Below are 14,273 nucleotides of genomic sequence, written 5' to 3'. Positions count from 1 at the left end.
ATATATATCGTGTACACTCTGATTAGATCAGTTAGGTAGCTCCAGTCTAACTAAATTTAATCGTTTTCCGTTTTTAAATTGAAGAAAAACCAAATTTATTTATAGAAGTAAAAAAAAATTCTATTTGAATATTGTCATTTCTTTGCATCAAAGTAGTATCTTCAAAAGACAACATTTTTTGGAGATCAATTGGAAGGAGATAAAATAGTAGATTATATCATTAAGAGTAGAAGTGAGTCTTTTTTTGCTGAGTCCAAAGATTGAAGACCGAGACGAAGTCGAGCGATTGTGTCTACTTGTCTGTCAAAAATTAATAGAAGTGTAAATTTAAAAAAAAATCTATTAGGTACATCATAGGATGTATAGTTTATAATTTTAATTTAAATACAGCCCTATCACTTAAAGAAGTTTCGTAAGAAGAAAAACTAGACAAGAAATCAGGAGAACAGAGGTAGGATAAATCCCAGCTGAGTTGCACAGATTTGAGTCACAGATGTAACAAGACCCGCCATCAACGTTGTCAACATCCTTGCAATTATTTTGGGTAGCGACATCACCGGCAAAAATGCAATCTTTCTCTTCGTTTACGTTGCCCCCTGTGGAAATAATTGTAGTTATTCAAAGTCATATTTAAAATACAATAACGTACCTACTTCTATCCTTGATGACATACACCTGTACTCTATGACGTCTGAATTTGGACACACTTTTTCCTCCAGTGGATCTTCACAAGTCTGGCTGCAGTAGTAACATTTTGAAACTGATTGTGTAACTGGTTTATCTACGTTGCACAAATCTGTATCGCAGATGAAGCAAGAGCCGCCAATTTCATTGATTCTGTCACAGTTCTCTTTCAAGGCGATATCACCGGCGCGAGCACAACCTTTAACTTCATCTAATTTATCACCTGTGAAAATAATTTATGCTACTACTAAAGTTATATTTGCAACATGCTAGAGTACCTGCTACCAATTTGATTGATATACATTCGTAGTCTATTATCTTGGAAGGTGGACACGTTTGCTTATCCTGTGGGTCATTACAAGTTTTTGCACAGGAATAACATTCCAATGCTTCTTGATGGCAGAAACCAACACAAGTTGCTAAAGCAACAATTACTGCGAATACCTTCATTATGTGTTGTTCATTTGAATCTTATTTTCCGATGTTGACTATTTATGACAAGTGTTCAATTGAAATGTTTATCAAGTTGGCATTATTTTTTAAAAGACAACAACATCGTAAATTAAGTTGGTTAGACAAAGATAGCGAGAAAGATGAACTTCGCAATTGAACAGATGTTACTTGAAGTGTTTTTATGGAGGGGAGCGATACTTGATTGTCTGGCGTTATTACAGATTTTGGACCACATTTTCGTTGATTACCAGTTTGATTATTTTATCAATCTTCACATTTTTATATCATAGAATTGATTTCCACTTACTTGTTGCTTGGAGCACAGAGCACTTTCAAGTTTCTAACCTCAAAAAATCCAAATTTGATATTAAATCGCTATAAAGTTAGTTCCATCACAGAAATTTCATAGAAACAAGTTGATCATGCTCAATCATAGAATAGTAATTGTAGATTGTGCCTAGCGATTGTAGAATTTTTGGACAATTCTTAAATGTCTAATCGCAAAAATGGACCACCCGGTATATAATAAGATATATTCGACTGGATTTCATATAATAAAGGAACATTTATTGCATTTTGACCTTTCTGAGGACAAGATAACAAATCTTAAAAAACTTGAGTATTTACTTGAAAATTTGTCCTCAGAAGCGTATCTAAAAAATTCGTTTTATCTTATTGAAGGCGCGTCATTGTTAAGTGCAAATCGAAAAAAATATGATTTGTTACACAATTTTACAGATCAATAATGTGATTGAACTTAATTTAAATTTGTCAACACTGTAACTATTATTATTATTTCTAACCTTTAAGTTTTTCTGTTATTTTTTATTTTTCTCATATTTCTAGATTTCTAGATTTACATTACCAATGCGGTTTCCTTGTTTTAAAGCATATTTCCTATAGGTTACTTCGCATTGGCGTACATTTTATAAAACATGATATACAGGGTGTATTTTTAAAATGTGCCGAAATTTTACCTACAAGGTTGTAGGACAACGTAGAAAACTAAAAGCAATTTAAAAAAATTGTAGCTCAAAAAATAAATGTCATTTCTGTACTCGACAAATAAAAAACATATTCTGTTCTATGAAATTTATTGAGATTCGTAAATGAAATAAAGCTATATTATCTTTATAGAAACTAGAAGCATACAAAAAAACAGGAGAACTGATTCTAAGTAAATTGCAGCTGAGTTGCATAAATCTGTGTCGCAGGTATAACAGGAACCTCCTCTGATATCATCGATTGCATCGCACTCATACAGAGTAACGCTATCACGAACACGAACGCAACCTTTGCTTTCATGTACGTAATGAAAGGTGTTGTTGATGTGTACCAGTGAACCTCTGTCGACGTAGGTTGAAAGACACTTGTAGTCTACAGACTCTGCGTCTTGGCACTCTTCTACTTCTAATCGGTCATGACAAAACATATAACAGGTATAACATTTTGTCACTCTGGCTTCAGCACCTCGATGGTACAAAGCAGCAGAAATTGCTAAAGCAACAGTAACTGCAGATATCTTCATCTTGCGGTGTGCAACTGAACTCTGTCCTCCAGGGTGGTACATTTATATTGGAAAGTTATAGTGGGGAGTAGTTCTTGAACGTTTCTATAAATCTGATAACAAATCTGGAAAAATGAGCTCATTGCTATGCTCAAACTGATTAGATTAGCTTCTGTCCAGACAACTCGAAATGAGTAGTCCTTTTAATCTGTAAAAGTGACTGTTGCATCGCTCCAGATCCATAGATAACTAACTAACAGATAACAAAAACTATCGCGCGTTCAAAAGAAATCCTGGGCTGAGTAGGCGTTGGAAAAGTTAAACAGTTTAGAACAGTGTAAAGTTTGAATTTCCCGCCGTTTGACACGAATGACATTTGTTTATGTTTAGTCGGGACATAATTGAACATGTTTGTTTTCAGCAAAGAGTGCCCTTAGATATTTGCTTGGAGAATTAAGTTATTCTATTTTTAATGTAAAACGTTGCAAAGATAGAAAAAAGAAAGATTTTTTCAACGTCCGTCAACAAAAGTGCAAGTTTTTTCATTTGTTTGCGTTCATAAAATATGTGATTTTTGAATCGGTCAAGAATCGTTAAAAAAAGTGCCATAGCGGTTCATTTTTGCACGCATTAGCTATGGGCGCCAAAAATTTTTTGTAGGTGTGCAACTCGTTAGTAAAGTATCTTGATTTTACTCAGCGGATTTGCGCACTGGCTGCGCTCGTGGGGCAAATTTTCCTTCTCGTAAAAAAAAAGTATTACTTTACTCACTTGTTGCTTAAATAACTATTTTGGCTCTAAATTTTAGGTTAGCTGTCAACATGTTCCAATTAATCTACGCTTTAAAAAAGCACAACAATTGACGGTTTCCAACGCCTTCCCAGCCCAGGATTTCATTTGAACGCGCGATATTATGTCAACCAACAAACTCTCGTTATATTTCTATTCTATTTTATTTCGAAACTCTTTTGCCATACTTCTCCTTCTTGAAAAGTAAACTGTCAATGAGTGACGTAGATTTGCACAGCGTCAACATTCGAAAGACGGTAGTTAACGCCACGCCACACGGGCACCATGGTCCCTACTCCATTTTTTTTATTTGACGCCTGATATCGATAAACTAACTAGTAAATACATTTAAAACCAAAATTCGTTGTATTAAATTTGCAAACACTTTAGATGGAACCTACGCATTTATGTTTCTTGGTATAATATGAATCATTAGCGTCTTCATCTGTCTGCCCCTTAATCTATATTTCACGTTATCAAAAGCTTTGAATATACGTAACAAGGCAACGACCGATGAATCTTTCAACGATGATTATGAACATACAAGATTTTAGCACTCTAGATCTGTTTACAGTGAAAAGATAGCAAGAAAAATTAATTAGATAAGAAAAGCTTGACAACGACAATGATTAATAAATCTGTTCAAAACAAACGGACAAGATTTTAGTACTTTAGCTCAATTCACAATGAAGAAATTATCAATAATTATTGTTTTGATTTTTTGCCTCTATGGAGGCAACAGTACTGACAGCATGGACACGCCCACAACGAACGACTCGTGAAATATCACAGTGGTTAAATATTGGATAATAATTTCGTTATTTCGCTCTTTTAGAGGGATAATTTTATTATTAAATATTTCGTGTAACTGATAGTTGTAATTGATAATTAAATCGTGACAAATGCTTCAAATGACCTTACATTTGACTTCCCCCCTTTTTGGGTTGCACTCGCGAGCAGGCTCCAGTGGATCTCAACCGGAAGTCTGATTAGATAAATCCTTATTTTGGGAGAATATAGAAAAAACGTAACGTAACAGTACTTGACTTAAAAAAATCGCAGATAATATCAACAGTTAAAACAATAAATTATATTATGTTTAATTGGCAAGATTAAAATTACAAACAAACAAATTGATGCTTTGCAGTGATCCTAAATTCCATTTTAATTAGGTAAACCTAATAATATTACATAAGTAATACGTTTTTAAAGATTAAAACGTGATAAAAGCTTTTTTAGAATTTGCGTTTCTAATAGGTCTATTATTGTATTCAATTTGCACTTGTGGTTTAATGGATCTCTAAGAAAATTTTTATCAATTTTTCAGTGTAATATTGTCATTTACACCAAAAAACTTCCAATATTAATGTTCGTACTCTACTTTTTAACATCTGTTGCAGATGTAGTTGCATCCGTTACCTTGAATTACCAATTATGTAATACAAAATTCCCTAGAATTTGAAAATTTAATTTTGTTATTTAAAAATTAAAACAACGGTGCAAATTCGAAAAACATAAGAAACTCGTTTTATAAGGGCATTGGCGCACTCGTCCCATAGAAAACTCCCCTACCGCTCGTTTTTAACACCTGGGACTCGTGCCCGTGCGCCAAATCAACTCTTATAAAACTTGTTCTTTAATATACTATTATAAGCAATTAGTGGACCCGGCAATGCTTCGCCATTGCTAAATTTGGTTATATTTATTTATGAATGAAATAAATATAAATGCAGTCGATAATAAATCATTTATTCAAGTGAAATCACAGTAATCAAATTGTGTGTGATGATACTTTTTTTTGTGTTTTATTACTGTTTTGTTTTTGATATTGTTTGTTTTTTTCTTCTTCAGCTGAAAAATTTGGCTGTTAAATTATTCGAATAAAATAAATAGAAATGAATGAATTATTTACCTTCGAGATCATTTAATATACAGTATGGAAACTTCAACTGGAATAAAATTCGTAACTTGGACATGGGCGATTTTTGTAAAAAATCCCGAAACAGGTCAATGTTTGTTTTTCCTTGCCCACATTTTAGCGTATATGGTTTTTGCATATCTGCTCTCGGAAGTGCGCACCCACCCCTAATTTTTTTTCAAAATGTAAGGGTATGCCAAGTGACACCTCGTTTGAAAGGCCACTTCGCAAGTAATACAACGTATTATTTGTTTCCTGAATATTTTCAAAGCCTACGTGCTAAAAAAATAAAAACCAATTTTATCTTAAGTCTTATTCTTATATTTTTAATAGGGTACGGGGTGAAAATTGGAAAAAACCATCTTGATAAAATTTTTATTGGATAATAACTTTATGGTTTCGTTTCCTGTAGATATAATACAATTATTTAATCCAAATCCCAAGATTAATGAATGATAATAAGAGATGCTATAAATGTGGAAACTAAGAATTCTGAGAACTCACTTGTACTCGTACCTAAGTGCACGAACGTCGATTTCGCGCACTAGTGCTTCAAAATCAACCAAAAAGCATTCGCCTTTTGGGGCATTCTGAAAATAATTTGACTTGATAATAATAAACTCTGGTTTACAAAACAAATAAATCGCTATTAATTCGATCGATACTTTGGCAATCGCATGGACAAGCACCATCCTATTCACAAAGGGTATACGACAAATTAGACATAATGTTGGTTTCAAAAAACATTATAGGAACTTTGATGCGAGAACACGTATTCGGCACATACGCGCAAATGAAGCACTCGCTCTTTCGTCGCTCGTGCCTCAAATAATGCGCTCATGCGCTCTCATTTCATAAATAGCTATTGATCAACATCTGACAAACATGACAATCGACCACTTAATAACCAATGATAAATTTCTCAAAACTGATAAATAAGGAAAACTTTAACATTATCTTTCAGTCCACGATGAAGACATTACCAATAATTACCGCTGTTTTAGCGCTCAAACTTGTTTATCAAAATTGTGACGCAACTGGTGTGACGAGATGCTACTTCTGTTTTAACAAGTGCGAGGAACCACTCGAAATAAAGGACTGCGCGAATGATTTTCAAGATTTTCGCTGTTCTGCCTCCCACGCCATCACACCAAGTAAACCAATTAGCCACTTTGTACCAAGTATAATTTAATTGTTTTAGATGGAACCACCCAATACTTCAAAGGATGTGTACTTAGCAATGACGAGTACTGGCGCAGTCGATGTGACGTGTTGAATTATACACCGGGTGGTGGATGTTACATGTGTGACGAGAACTTGTGCAATTATCTCTGAATTAAAGCTTAAATGGATCAGAATCGTAGCTTAATTTCTTATGCCAGATAGCTTATCTTGGATATTTAAGTTACTTAAGTGCTCTCAAGAACTTTTCTTCTGAGATTATTGATAATTGATTGTTTACGTAAACATGATTTATTTGATCTTTCAGTTGCTCGTAATAGACTTTTTGACGGTTAGTTAACGCCACGCCACACGGGCACCATTATTATATTTACTAACCAATCGTTGCCCCACATTGTACTGATCTGTCTTGTACTTTATTGCATACTTAACTTTAAAAAATCGCTAATAAAATAATAAATTATATCGCTTTTCATTGGAAAGATTAAAATAACAAACAAACAAATTGATACTTTTCAGTGATCTTAAATTCCATTTTAATTAGGTAAACCTAATGACATTATTACATTTAGAAGATTAAAACGTGATAACAGCTTTTATAAGCAATTGGACTTTTAATAATTTTACTCAGTCGAAATGAGGAACTTTGTGACACTTGTTATTTCGTGGGTGTTACTTCATCAGAAGGGTGAGTCAAGTGCGATTAGGGTTTCTAAATAATAATTTTGATTTGTGTTGGTAGTTGGCGCTGCTGGCGTGTCAGAATGCTACGCTTGTAATGACAGTTGCAGCACACCGCTGGAAATTGTATCTTGTCCGGCAGGGGGCGCTTTCAGTTGCATATATGCAAAAAATGACATAAGTAAGAGTCATACGACAGTTGCAACCAAGATAAGTAAGGGATTTAAATTGTTGCAGCTGGGGAGGTTGCAAGAGCTTGCATTTCTGATTCTGATTACCAAACTAGACGCGAGTGCGAGCTGATCGATCAAGTAGAAGGAAGTTACTGTTACATCTGCGAAACCGATTTGTGCAATTTTACGGCAACACATGCGATTTTGACAGTTCTTCCATTATGTTTCGTTGTTGTTTTAAGACTATTTTGAATATCTATAACTAGTGTAATTTAGAAAGTTTTGTTAAAATTATACAGGGTGTTATTGAAATGTGTGACCAAATTTTAACCACGAGCTGCTGGCTTCATGTAGAACTCGGAAAAAATATTTAAAAAATTTTATGTCAAAAAATAAAATGACATTTATTTTTTGAGCTACAATTTTTTTTAATTTGTTTTTAGCCTTCTGCGTTGTCCCACAACCTCGTAGGTAAAATTTCGGGACATTTTAAAAATACACCCTGTATATCATATTTTATAAAATCTACGTCAATGGGAAGTAACCTCTAGGAAATATGGTTTAAAGCAAGGAAACCGCATTGGTGTACGTTTTATACAATATGATACACAGGCTGTCATTTAATTTTTTGACATGGAATTTTTTAAATATTTTTTCCGTGTTCTACATGAAGCCAGCAGCTCGTGGTTAAAATTTCGTCACATATTTCAATAACACCCTGTATTTCTCTACAGCAAATTTTAATTTTTCCAAAACCTTTCAAAAGATGTTCCTTTTTTTTTCTGATTTCAAACAATACAATTTAAAATTTTAAAATACAGTATCAGGTGTAGCTTTGAAAGCTTTAGTAGGAGAGTCCATGGTCGAACTTGTCCACTTTTGGACTTTTTCGAGTTCTAAAAAAAGTATGAGTTGCTATAAATGTGGAAACTATGAATAATGAAAACTCACTTGTAGTATTGTCCCATTTTTACTCTTTTGCGATGACGTCATTATCTAGTAACTTTACGTATGTTTGAGCTAGGATCAGAAACAAATTTGAATTGATCATAAATAACTACAAATGTGTCAAATTTGTTGACAATTGCTTCGAAAGGTTATGTTTGTAAGAAATTACAAATTGTCAAATTGACAGGAGCATAAAATAACCTCAAAGTGAGCATCAATAAATAAACGTGCCTTTTTTTTTGTTTTTTTCTGTTTCTGTCGTTTCAATAAAGAGAAAGCGAGGAAGGAAATCGTGACGTCACCTCAAAAGGGTAAAAATTGGACTATATTTTCATATTTGGTGGCGGAAACAAAAGACTGAGAAATGTCAGAAAATTGTGTCAGTGTCAAATTTGTCATAAACGCCGTAAAAAGGAATGTCTAGGTGAATTTAAATTTTCGCTAAATTGATTGAAAAAATAAATCCTAAAGAAACCAATTTTTGTCAGTGTTTCAAAAGGAAAAGTTATTCTCATATAATCAAATGTATTACAAATTATTTCTCTAGTTCAACGACGAATAACTCTCTTATTGCCGAAATCACGAACGTCCTTGAGAAATTTGACACTGACAATACAATTTTGTGACATTTCTCAGTCTTTTGTTTCCGCCATCAAATATGAAAATATCTACTTTCAAACGTTGTGTCAAATGTCAAATCAAAATGAGTGCATTCATATTTCTCTTTATTTCCGTAGCATGCATGCAATTTTTCCACTACGGTAAGTTGTAATTTGTTAAATCAGAAAGATTTACATTTAATTTAATAGGAAAGGCTTCAGATGCCTCAAAATGTTATCACTGTGAGCAAATATGTAACAACCCAATGGATATAGAGGATTGTCCAACGAATGGACATTACAGCTGCATGTCAGCTAAACGCGAATTATGTGAGATTTAGGTAATAATGTAATGGTTATAATAAAATGTTTTTGTAGACAACCAATCAATCAAGGGTTGTGTTTCTGATTACGATATGTCCATAATAAATGGATGTGACACCATTGACAGCAAACCACATCAGTACTGTTTCATATGCGACTCAGATTTGTGTAATTCATCCAAAATCTATTCGCTTGCTGGTATTCTGCTCTTGGGACTGATCATCTGTAAAATTTTGTGATTTTTCCAAGGTGGTGTATCTTGACAGATTAAATGAATATACGAGGTGCACCTCAAGGCAGTGCTGCTGACCCTATATTGTTTAGTACTTTTATTCGAGACAGCACAAATCGCAGAAAGTTTTTCACTGATGGCTGCATTTTACCTATCATAGTTAAGGGATGTTTAAGAACGTGCTGCAGCTTATTAACAATTGATAGAAGAAAACATCTAAAAATGTGATTTACAAATTTTGAAAAAGTTCAGTGTCCCTACAGAAATTTTGAATGCAAGTTATACAGAGTGATCAATAAGAAAACACATCAAGAGTGCTACCTCATCTTTTGTTCTATCGAAACGTCTCTCTCCGCTTAATCGTACACATCTACTTGCTACACACAGTCGTTTTATTGGTTGCCTACCTCTCGAAAAATCCACTATTAATTAATTAATTCTTTATCTTCAATGGTAAAACTCATTTTACCACTTATTCAGAAATGCATGTTATCAAATAATATTATTTGGGCTTTGTTATTGTTACAAAACACTGATAACTAAGCCGATAATTTGAATAAATACTTTCATATGAGAAATTGGCAGTGAATTATCACACTTTGCTCGTTGAAAACCAAGTAGGTACTTTTGCAAATTAGAATGAACCTGTTCTTAAATTTTCTATTGTGCACTCTGTTTTTGTATCAGGGTAAGTGAAAATCACTTAAGTTGAATTCAATTTAATTTGATTTAATTTCAGTCGATTCTAGCAGCGTGTCGTACTGCTATCATTGTTATTACAAATGCAAAGATCCGATACAAATACAGACGTGTCCTTCAGGAAGTGACAATAGATGTTTGGCAGCTAAAGACACCAAATCTATAAAATATGTAATATTTCTAACACGATTATAACAATCAGTTTTATAGATAACCAGGAGCTGAAGGGCTGTATTTCCGCTTCTAACTTCGCAGTAATAAGTGAATGTAATTCTCTTAACAAGGAACCAGATCAATCATGTCACATATGTGACTCAGATTTATGCAATTCGGCTGCAAGTTATCCCTTGCCAGTCATTCTACTTCTGAGTCTTGCAGCTTTGTCAAAAATTTTCTAAGCGATTATTCCAAAAACCTAAATTCTTAATGTGTTAATTTTTGCTACTCTGTAGATTTATTTATTCTAGTGCAATGAACAAAGAACTTTTTCTCTCCTTCAGATCAATTATATATTATTGTTTAATCTTGGTAAAAGAAGAAATAGAAATTAAAAATTTCTTTCATTGTTTAGTTTTTTATTTTTTCTGACATTTTGTCCAGACGCAGCTGTCATTAGTGACAGTGATAACGACAAACCCAAAATGCAACTTTTTACCATTATCTTGGGTTTTATTGTTAATTTGATGTTGCATCAGCAAAGTAAGTTGCAATTTTGATGCACTCGTTTAAACACCATCACTCAAAATTTTTCTCTCCCAGTAAATGCTTCATGGGTCAAAGAATGTTACTCTTGCGAAGGTAATTGCACAGTAAATGAGCAAATGACAAAGATTAAATGTGGAAAACGTGGAAGTACAACAGGAGACGAGCATTTTGCTTGTTACTCTATGAAGCTTCTAAAAGGTAGATGAAAAACAAAGATTACTTAACAGTTTGTTAGTCTTTTTTTTAAGGTGGTTGGCGCTTTGGATGCGCTGATTTAAAGACTTTCATTTGTGGAAAGACCGATGGTTATTCTTGTGTCACATGTGACACTGATAACTGCAACAGCAGAGGAACGATTCTTTCGACTTTCGCGATTGTATCCATTATCTTGGCTTCTGTTCTTCTGATAATTCTTTAACTGGTGCCAAATTAACACCAAGTGGTTCTACAATAAAAGATTCTTTTGTAATTTTTATTTCGATCTAGTAGGAGTAGCTCAGAAGAACAAACCAGAGCTCTCAAAGGACAGTCAAATCTACTCCACACGTTTTCTATAGCTGCCAAATCAGGAATGTGAGCTGGCAACAGTTTTCTACACTGTTTGCAGTAAAACTTATCTGAGCATTTTTTCACTAGATGACACTAACACTACCTAATCGGGAGTTTGAACAGTTTGATAATTATTATCTCTGATTTGCGCCTTTTTCTTTCTAGCTGTTGCTTCTAGATACTTGTCTCGATGTTTAGTAAAAGTAAAAAAGTATTTATTTACTGGTTTAAGCTACATAAGCTTTCTTAATCCTAATGTTAAAGAAACCTGACAGCAAGGTAAACAGAAATGGATAGAAGAAAAGTAGACAGTAAGGACATTTGAGCTGAGTTACATAGATCATCTTCACAGTAGTAACAAGATACATTTTCGATTTCTGCTTGTCTGTCACATTCGGCTTTAGCAGAGTCGGTATTGGCGACGCATCCCTTTATAATTTCACTGTCGCTAGCTGTGAATTATTGAAATATAGAAAATATGTAAACTAAATCAAAAATAAATATTTACCGACAAATGTACGTTCCATTGATTGGCAGAGGTATTTGGTAATCTCTGTATTGGGTATTACGTCACGACAGGTTTCTTTTTGTAAAGGTTTGTTACATTTTCCATTACAAGTGAAACATGTTTTTAGGGTAAGAGCTATAAAAAATAAGAGACAGTGATTGTGAAATATACATTTAACAACTTACCCGGAAAGAATGTTAAGAAAGAACACAATAAGAAGGCAGAAAACTTCATTTTGGTGAGGTGTTAATAAATGATAAATTCAATGTTTTTACTTTAGGGTTCTTATCTTATCAGGTATTATTCATTTGAGTAAACACAACAAGCAGAAATGTAAAAACGGTCATACAAAAGCAGTATAAAATATTGCTCAAAAACAAGTTTTGGACGAATCGGAATGGTGAATATTTCAAGATATTAAAATAAAAATGTGTTTTAGAGTTTGTTGGAAGAAAGGCTCTGAAAAAAATAAGAAGACACTATATGAAAAGTACATTGTAGGTGTTATAATTAATATCTAGAAATTATTTTGTGCTAAAAATAAATTAAAGACTGAGTGGAAGTCACCTTGTTTGAACAAAAGGGTTATAATAAAAAATTGTAGACAAATAATGTGTCAATATTTTAGATATCAGTAAAATGAATTGAAAGAAACCACAATAAGTGATAAAGGCAGATAAGATTTCTCTTTTGTACACCAGACATAATGAATTTTACGTTTATAACCTTACTTTTATCCTTCGCTACATTTTCTGGTAAGTTAATTAATGAAAATTATAACGGATGTTCAAAAATGGTACGTTTGGAGTTGGCTGTGTTTTGGAAGAGACTTGACGGTACTTGACCTACATAACCTAAAATTAAACTTACGAATATGAACAAAACAAAAGTGTGTCTTAAACAGACATGCGTTCAAAACTACACTCCAAACGAATTACTTTCTGAACGTCTGTTATAACAGAACCAATTTTAGTGGAAGGGGTTAGAAACTGTTACTATTCTTGTGACGGTTGTGATGATAACGTAACTGAGCTACAATGTCCCAATGATGACGATTATTGCTATACTATGAAAGATGGCACAGGTTAGTAGATATGGCAGAAAAATTATTAAAAGTGAAAATACTTGTTAATTTGCAGGGTTGGGTAATCGAGGATGTGTTAGCAGCGAATTGGTCCAAAATGTTTGTGGAGGGCGGAGCAAGCAAGATTGTTGGGTTTGTGAAGGAGATTTTTGTAACTCTGCAGGAAGTCACAGTGTGTTGATGTCATTTGGAGCAATGACAGTAGTCGGTGTCCTTGTTATGACCATTTTTTCCTAAGTAACTGAAGGTTTTCAAAACATGAATAATTATAAATTTATACTAACTGTAGTGATAACTAAAATTAATTAACAAAAATTGTATTTGTTTTAATGAGATTTTATGGAGATATAAAAATTTCGAAACACAATTTAAAAAATTGCACCAAGTATACAGGGTGATTTTGAAAGTTGTGCAGATATTTTAATCACGAGCTACTGGCTTCATGTAGAATTCGGAAAAAATGTTTAAAAAATTCTATGTCAAAAAATAAAATGACATTTATTTTTTGAGCTACAATTTTTTTTAATTGCTTTTAGTCTTCTACGTTGTCAAACAACCTCGTAGGTAAAATTTCGACACATTTTAAAAATACACACTGTATATCATATTTTATAAAACCTACACCAATGCGGTTTCCTTGTTTTAAAGCATATTTCCTATAGGTGACTTCGCATTGGCGTACATTTTATAACACATGATATACAAGGGTGTATTTTTAAAATGTGCCCAAATTTTACCTACGAAGTTGTAGGGCAACGTAGAAAATTAGAAGCAATTAAAAAAAATTGTAGGTCAAAAAATAAATGTCATTTTATTTTTTGACATAGAATTTTTTAAATATTTTTTCCGAGTACTACATGAAGCCAGTAGTACGTGATTAAAATATCTGCACAACTTTCAAAATCACCCTGTACACAGTTGTCGCCATCTTTAGTACGATATTTCTAAAATTGGTTCAAAATATATCTTATGACAACGATTACTGTTTTAAGAAATGTTTAAGCCTTCTGACCTTCAATAATTTAAGTAAACTACGACAGCAATGGGTTGTCCCCACCGTTCCAACCCTCATAAAAGTATGAGTACGTTATAAAGACCTGGATAAGTCGTCTCCAATATAAGTACTCATCACAAGACATTTGCTTTTGGCATCTTCTCTTAAAACACCTTTGCATTTTTGTATTGTCAATGGTTCTTCACAAGTTTCTTCACAGTAGTAGCATTCAGTCTCTTCAACG

At 33.2% G+C, this 14,273-nt stretch overlaps 3 long non-coding RNA genes across 7 annotated transcripts; 1 reads left to right on the top strand and 2 right to left on the bottom strand.

The window, feature by feature from the left end:
• Positions 1 to 347: 347 nt before the first annotated feature.
• LOC138138971 (uncharacterized) lies at positions 348 to 1,854 on the bottom strand. Its single transcript, XR_011162168.1, has 3 exons — positions 963 to 1,854; positions 650 to 907; positions 348 to 596 (listed from the first exon to the last, which is right to left on the bottom strand). It is a non-coding gene; the product is annotated as an uncharacterized lncRNA (long non-coding RNA).
• Positions 1,855 to 1,973: 119 nt separating this feature from the next.
• On the top strand, positions 1,974 to 14,014 carry LOC138138105 (uncharacterized). Of its 4 annotated transcripts, none has more exons than XR_011161964.1 (13): positions 1,974 to 2,576; positions 6,356 to 6,505; positions 6,553 to 7,221; positions 7,276 to 7,395; positions 7,452 to 9,096; positions 9,145 to 9,264; positions 9,313 to 10,178; positions 10,230 to 10,888; positions 10,949 to 11,092; positions 11,143 to 12,189; positions 12,249 to 12,706; positions 12,925 to 13,035; positions 13,091 to 14,014. It is a non-coding gene; the product is annotated as an uncharacterized lncRNA (long non-coding RNA). The 4 variants fall into 4 exon arrangements; XR_011161965.1 differs by lacking the exon at positions 1,974 to 2,576 and having other exon boundaries at positions 6,292 to 6,505; positions 12,249 to 12,448; positions 12,580 to 12,706; XR_011161962.1 differs by lacking the exon at positions 1,974 to 2,576 and having other exon boundaries at positions 6,292 to 6,505.
• Positions 11,637 to 12,997, bottom strand: LOC138138104 (uncharacterized). 2 transcript variants are annotated; one of them, XR_011161961.1, is made up of 5 exons: positions 12,858 to 12,997; positions 12,683 to 12,805; positions 12,137 to 12,410; positions 11,952 to 12,086; positions 11,637 to 11,895 (listed from the first exon to the last, which is right to left on the bottom strand). It is a non-coding gene; the product is annotated as an uncharacterized lncRNA (long non-coding RNA). The 2 variants fall into 2 exon arrangements; XR_011161960.1 differs by having other exon boundaries at positions 12,683 to 12,931.
• Positions 14,015 to 14,273: the final 259 nt, after the last annotated feature.

The sequence above is a fragment of the Tenebrio molitor genome, chromosome 9, assembly GCF_963966145.1.
Source record: "Tenebrio molitor chromosome 9, icTenMoli1.1, whole genome shotgun sequence".
In the NCBI taxonomy this organism is placed as follows: domain Eukaryota; kingdom Metazoa; phylum Arthropoda; class Insecta; order Coleoptera; family Tenebrionidae; genus Tenebrio; species Tenebrio molitor.
This window is presented reverse-complemented; position numbering and strand designations above follow the sequence as displayed.